Here is a 7,316-nt window from a genome sequence, read left to right as displayed (position 1 = left end):
TGCTATTACAAAGAAGCATACAATGTAGTTTAATACACTTGTTCTATAGAGGCTGCTTAAGTTATGTAAAATAGCATTTTTGCATTACATTGGATAATGATAGCTTTATGGTGATTTTTATCATGAAAAAACAAAGCCTTGATATTATGTAGCTAAAGTTAAATGCTATAAAAGTAGTGATTGTATTGAAGTTATTTTCTTCGTGTTTATTATTATTTGAACAAATATATATATATATAGGCCTGTGTATTTCTGTATTTTTTTATAGAAGTCATTTTTTGTAGTTTTTTTGTTTATCTATTTATACTTTCTGTTGTTTAAAATGTTAAGTATCTATTTTATTAGATTTATAGAGTGTAGGTACTTATTAATTCTAGTAGTTAAAAATGATGAAAAAAAAATTTGTTGAACATTCATATGCTATTTATATTATGAATAAACATTTGTGTATTTGTCAGTTTTACTATTTCTACCTTTTGTCTTGTGACTGTGCAAGTTTATAAATCAGAGTTGTTTAGTGAGCTAGTAGGAAGCAAATTAACAGAAGTGTTTTGAATGTTAGACATATTTCTATGGTAGCACGATTTAGACCTTAATTTTGTACACTTTATTATAGTACAGTGCAGTATATTAGTATTCCACATAAGCTTCTTCCACTTACATGCACAAGTTAAGTAATAAACAACTTTTAAGTACTCTGTGGCAAACATGCAACACAAGTGAATATTGTTGAAACAGCTGTTACTGTCATATAAGAGTAACATACATATGGAGACATCATTATAGCCCACCTGTTTGTGGTAAAAACTTTTGAGTCATTTAATACCGAACTGGAATTTTGTCAATGCATGAACAGTAGTTGTAAGGGTTTTAGTAAAGCTAGATTTCAAAATGATGAAATTTTTTTTGACACTCAGAACTGTATTACAGGAAAGGGCAGACTGGATGGTCTCATGTATACTCAGTATTTTATATTCATTGCTGATATGGTCATTTTGCTTTCCATTATATAATAATTTATATTGCTAATATAGTTATTTGAATTTGTAGTTTATAGTTATTTGTAGATAAGCCAGTATAAAAATGTTTTGCTTACAAAACAACATAGCTTTCCTCTCACCTTTGAAACAGGATTTTAGGGTCTAGGAAAAGCATGAAACTGAAGTATGTTTATTTACTTTGAATATCAGTATTTATTTTATCATAATATTTATTTATTCTATGATATATTTTGGCCATGAAAAACAAGCACATATAGTGTCCTGGCCTTGCTGTTTTGTATTATAATAATCAGATTATTGAAAATGTTGTGAAAAAGAAAATAAAAAATTGGCTAACCATCATTATTGTAATGTTTTCTTTTTTTCATTTCCAATGATTTTTTATTTCATCAGTTTTGGACCTGAAGATGGTTTATTATGGATGATGAAGTGATACTCTGACAGCAGAAAATACTAAATGTAAATGATATGTAGCTAGAGCACATAGATAACATTAAGATTAAAATACACTAATGGTTTTTGGTCAAACTATACTTTAATACAGAATCATTTTTCTCTACTAGAAAAATCATCATCTTGACTTAATGAACATGTATTAAACATAACTTTTGAATGGCTAATATGTTTTGTATTAATATGACTTGAATACACAGAGTCCATATTTTCGTATTTTATTTTTGTAAAAATAATTTTACCATAAACTTAATTTTTTTCTATCTAACAGATTTTGGGCACAACTTTGTCCTTTTAGTTGTCTAACTTTTTTTTATTCAAAACTTTCCAATTAAATAATTTCTAAGCTTGCATAATCTCCAAGTAATAATTAGTTATACAATACATGTTAGAGCCAGGCCAAGTGATTAGTTTGCCACACTGTGAATATGAAGGTCTGTGGCTCATGTCTTGTTGTCACAAAACCACTTTCCATACTTTGGTGCCAAATCCCACTATTTGATTAAAGTGCTCAAGAATTGGCTGTTAGTTTAAAATTAAGGATGGATAGCCTTTGTGTAGCTTTCCACAAATATCTAAAACAAAATGTATGTTTCTTAATTGATTTTGTTTAAATATCTTAGCTTTGTTTAAAAATGTAAAGTACAATTGACAAAATAAAAAAATTTTCACTTGACAGCAATAATAGTGATAGTTTGTAATTTGATATGAAATCTTAACTGAAAATCTTCATTTTGATGTAACTATAGAGAGAATATTTTGTGCATGACAGTTTATTGGAAAAAATAAACTTGAGTGGAATTGATAATATTACTTGCTTTATCTTGATCATGCAACTACAATGAGTGGCCACAGTAGTGGTATATGTGCTTTATATAGATCATGCAACTACAGTGACTGGCCACATTATTGGCATATATGCCTTATCTAGATCATGTAACTACAGTGAATGGTCAGATTATTGATATACATGCTATATCTAGATCATGCAACTACAGTGAGTGGCCACATTAGTGGTATATGTGCTTTATATAGATCATGCAACTACAGTGAATGGCCACATTATTGGCATATATGCCTTATCTAGATCATGTAACTACAGTGAATGGTCAGATTATTGATATGCATGCTATATCTAGGTCATGTAACTACAGTGAATGGTCAGATTATTGATATACATGCTATATCTAGATCATGCAACTACAGTGAATGGTCAGATTATTGATGTACATGCTATATCTAGATCATGCAACTACAGTGAGTGGCCACATTATTGGTATACATGCTTTATCTAGATCATGCAAGTACAGTTAGTGGCCACATTAGAGGTATACATACTGTATCTAGATTATGCAACTACAATGAGTGGCCACATTATTGGTATCCTCAGCTAATAATGAGTTGAATCACCTTTTACTGTTATAATAGTCTTGAATTATTGTGATAACCTCTACAATATGTGGAGAAGTCTTTATTCAGTTGTAACCAATTTATAAAGCCATATGTTCTGCAGTTAAATCACTCATGTAAACAGAGAACTACACTGACAAATTGCAACATTCGGGTTCATCCCAAGGATGCTCAATTCAATTGAGATTTATTGATTGTGTTGATCAAAAATGAATGTTGTCTTATCATGCTTCTCAAGCTAATCTTGTTCTTATAAGAATAATGGATTGTTGATCACCTTTGTCCATCAGAGTGGAATAGAAGCAGTAATCGAGTAGAATCTAGATGTTACTTGCTCTTCTGCAAAGATCAAAGTACCCAATTCTAACCTCGAGAATATTTCATGTACCTGTACACTACCTCCAGCAACTTTGACTGTTGCAACACACAATCAAGATCAAATGCCTTCTGTTGTTTACTTTTTTATCATCAGTACCAAAAAAATAAAAGACAAACTTTACTCATTAGACTACTTACTATACATCACTGAAGTCAAGTTTACACTTATATTTGAGACGAGTAGTTTTTGGACTGGTTGTTGGCTTTCATATGACATTTTTTGTAATGTTCTTTGCATGATATGGTTGAGGACAATTAATAAATATATTGTTGCGTCAGCGAGTCACATGACTACAGTGACGCCACGTTTCTAGAACTATCATGTACTTTGACGAATGCTCTAGTATTTACTAGATAGGGAAGGCTGGTATATATAAGAGGGGGAAAACGTGACGCGGGAAGGAAATGTAATGTGTGTATAGACAGTGAGTCCGTTTGTTAATTGATTTTTCCGTAACTTTGTTCCGACGAAATTTTAACGACACAAGTCTTTACTTAATAAAACTGGTTTATTCTTTCCGAATATAACTTTACCGATACACTCAACTTCAACAATCGCGCTAAAACAACGCTATATCAACGAACGTCAATAATACTTCTGACTGCAGATCAATTAGACGTAACAGTATATTACTGTTTCGTTTTACTTTGCTATAAACGAACAAAGCCTTGAAATTTGATACAAAGCTAATTTGATAAGGTCCAGCACACTGAACAAATATGTATGCTAATTCCGCTTATATTCTATTCACGTTTTTAAAAACTGTTTAACTTTAGTATCAGTTGTCTTGAATGGCATCTCGTTTTACTAATGTCATATGATTTTTTAATGTTATTATTATTATATTATATCTCTCAATATATATTAACAGATAACTGACACACTTTGTTGAAAATAAAAGATAAGCAAAAACAGTAATTTAATACGATATTCGAGAATAAAAATAATTAAATGCTGCAGCTTACTTGTACGTCCCACATTTGAACGGAGTAACTTGGTAAGTTTTTCTTACAGGAATCAAAACAAGTTATTTATCTCAAAATCATCACATTTCCCGACATGCATAATCACAGTAACCTGTACAAAAGTAAACGATCTTGCTAACCTCGACTCGAACTTTCACTAAATCTTTTACCTCGAAATAATTACGATTCCATTCTGGCTATGAACTTTCAACCTGGATACTTGGAGACAATTGGACAAGTTTTCGACAACGGTGCACAATTCCTAAACATTAGCTCACTCAGAAAGTTCATCAAGACCTCCTATCATGTTTAGAGATTATATCTTTTAGTCATACTGTTTGCAACACAAACACTGAATGTTGACGCGATTCGCTAAGCCACAGTTTTTCTGAAGTTTCCAAAATGTCAGTAATACTATCACTGTTACTAATGTTTACCTCATTAAAACATTACATCTCTCGTACGAACTTGTAACACGTAGTTACAAATAACGAATATCTAAATTGCAGAACATATCTAAACGTTGTCATATCTTTGGAAACAATTTACAAAATAATTATGGAAAACTACTACACAATTCTGCCTCTTCCTACTGAGAGGTATTTTTTTCCTTGGCTATTAACAACTGGGTGGAGCAATCATTCATGATTTACAACCACTAGAGGGGCACTCAACAACTCTTGACGTGTCGCCCTTGTGTTCCGGATTAGATTTTTTTTTTAGAATTTATCCCTGGATTAACAGAATTACAAAGTAAAACTCTTGCATTTGTAAACTTCTATTTCAGCAGATAACCAGTGGCTGTATTTTCATCATGGTATCTTACAACGTTCGCAAAGAACAACCTTTAGCTATACGCGTCTGTTTCTTAAGATACTACACATCACAACGTTGAATATTTTCATTATTGCATATTTGCCTTCCAAGCGTCAACTGGTCAGTGGAGGTATGTTTTATTTCTATTGGATTTTTTAAGATCCCTTTAGCATACCACCAAGCTGAAAACAATCGTTTTATCTTATCAATGGCTGGTTACGGCTCTTCACAGAAGGTTTCACAGAAAGTCAGTAAAATCCCTCGGATAAATCATGATAAAATCTGTGAATGTATACGGACTTATCCTTAATGGTGATAACAAGGACAAGAGGCAACTTTAGTTTAAAATTAAACATGAGATATTGAAACAACAATAAAGCTATATGTGTTGCAGTGTCGCGAGACCGTAGCTTATCAACAACGACATGTCTTCTGCTATTCAATTAAGTATACGGCTAGTTGGTTTAATATCTGAGGAATGTATAGTTCAACAATATCACGAGAGTTCAATTAACTATATGGCTAGTTGGTTTAATATCTGAGGAATATATAATTGAACAATATCATTCATAGAAGTACGAGAGTCCATCTTTTTCTGGTTTTATTCATTTCCATGATTTTAAACATTTGAACAAATCATACTGACTAGACGTTTTACTAGTACTCCACATGTTGATACCAACTCAATCAATTTTCAGTTTCTTATATCGGTATAATAGTCCATCAAGTCAAAAATCTATTTATTTCCATCACTCGACTAGCTAGCTGTGAAGGAGTAACATCAATAAGTACACCTTCAAACTGTGTTTCAATATTACCCTGTTGTAAAAGCCCATGCCATTTTGTCTTGTCTTTTGTTTCACCACACATGTCACAATCTTGTTACCACGATCAGCGGTATCTAGTCCTGTAGATGCATACACGTACCCTGCAAAATCTTTAATAACGGCTGATAAAAGATTGTAAAGACGAAAGAGTGCTTTTGATCGGAGCAACCTTACAAGCACACAGAAACTGTTATCAGTTGCTTTTTTCACCTTCCATACAACGTACGTTGTCACAAATGTTTTTCGTGTCTTTCATGAACCCACAAATATGGAACCTAAAAACTTATTATTTTTCCAAAATAATGTTTCTGCTCCAATGTCGTCTATTTCACAGTACGGTTTATACTCTTAGAGTATCGCGAGTTTGTTTTATGGACCACTTAAGTTTTTCGCTCGTCTTCAAAGGTATCCTGAGGCTCCAATAAACTGGTTTTTATCTGGTGTCTCATAGTAATGTTAACTCTTAAATACACAATTTCAAGTCTTATAAACATAACATTTCATACTGTGCACACCTCTTCATACGTGGCAACCCTGTCATTCACACCTTTTTGTACTGTGATAATTGGTTTTTATAGTTTTATAACAGCAATCGGCCTGCTGACAGGCAGCGATTTCAGCAGTAGCAATATGTTATTACTATTTTTCTAATAACGTTAGTGTTTAACATCTACCATACCGGCGAATTTTTATATATCTATTTTGTTACTGATAATTCATATGTTGCCTCTCAAAATTTATTTTCACATTCTTCCTTTTTGTTATGTTCTTAGTTGTGTTCTCACAAAGCTTCTCTAATTTTGTGGTTCCATGCTTTCAGACAAGTTTTTTCCAATTTTGTATAATGTTTTTCCCAGGTTTTTTTCTTTTTTCGAATCTCCACAACTTTGTTTAATGATCTTGAAAATGTTCGCAATTTCCGAACAATTTCTCGCCCCCCCCCCAGTGACACAGCGGAATGTCTACGGACTTAAAACGCTAGAAACCGGGTTTCGATACCTATTGTGTAGATTTGTGCATAACTACAAACAATTTCTCAGAACTTTAGCTATTTTTTTTTTTAAATGCCAGTTTCCCTCTTGATTCTAAAATGTTCTATAATAATATTTGAAATGTTTGATTTTACGATTCTTGGACTTGTTAAGGAATCAGTTAAACATTTAACTTGTGATAAGCTTTTAGAATAACAAAATGAAACTGAAAAAAAATCATTGTTGAAAAAAAAAAAAGTTGAATCTGACTAAATAATTTTCTAAATTATAGTTTCCTTCCATTATTTAAGTTTCCAAGCGGCTCAATGGATTTGCAACGCTAAAACCCGGAATTCAATTAGTTTCCCAAACTATGATCCGTCCGAGATTGATAGGTGCTCCGGGAGGAAATCACGACCTGAATTTTAATAAAATATTTAACACTTTTTGTACGATCATAACTTATTATGAAATATTTTCCTATGTATTAGAAT

This window comes from Limulus polyphemus, unplaced genomic scaffold (genome assembly GCF_000517525.1).
Source record: "Limulus polyphemus unplaced genomic scaffold, Limulus_polyphemus-2.1.2 Scaffold4, whole genome shotgun sequence".
Taxonomy (NCBI): Eukaryota; Metazoa; Arthropoda; class Merostomata; order Xiphosura; family Limulidae; genus Limulus; species Limulus polyphemus.
The sequence above is the reverse complement of the archived record's forward strand: the minus strand, read 5'-3'. Positions refer to the sequence as shown.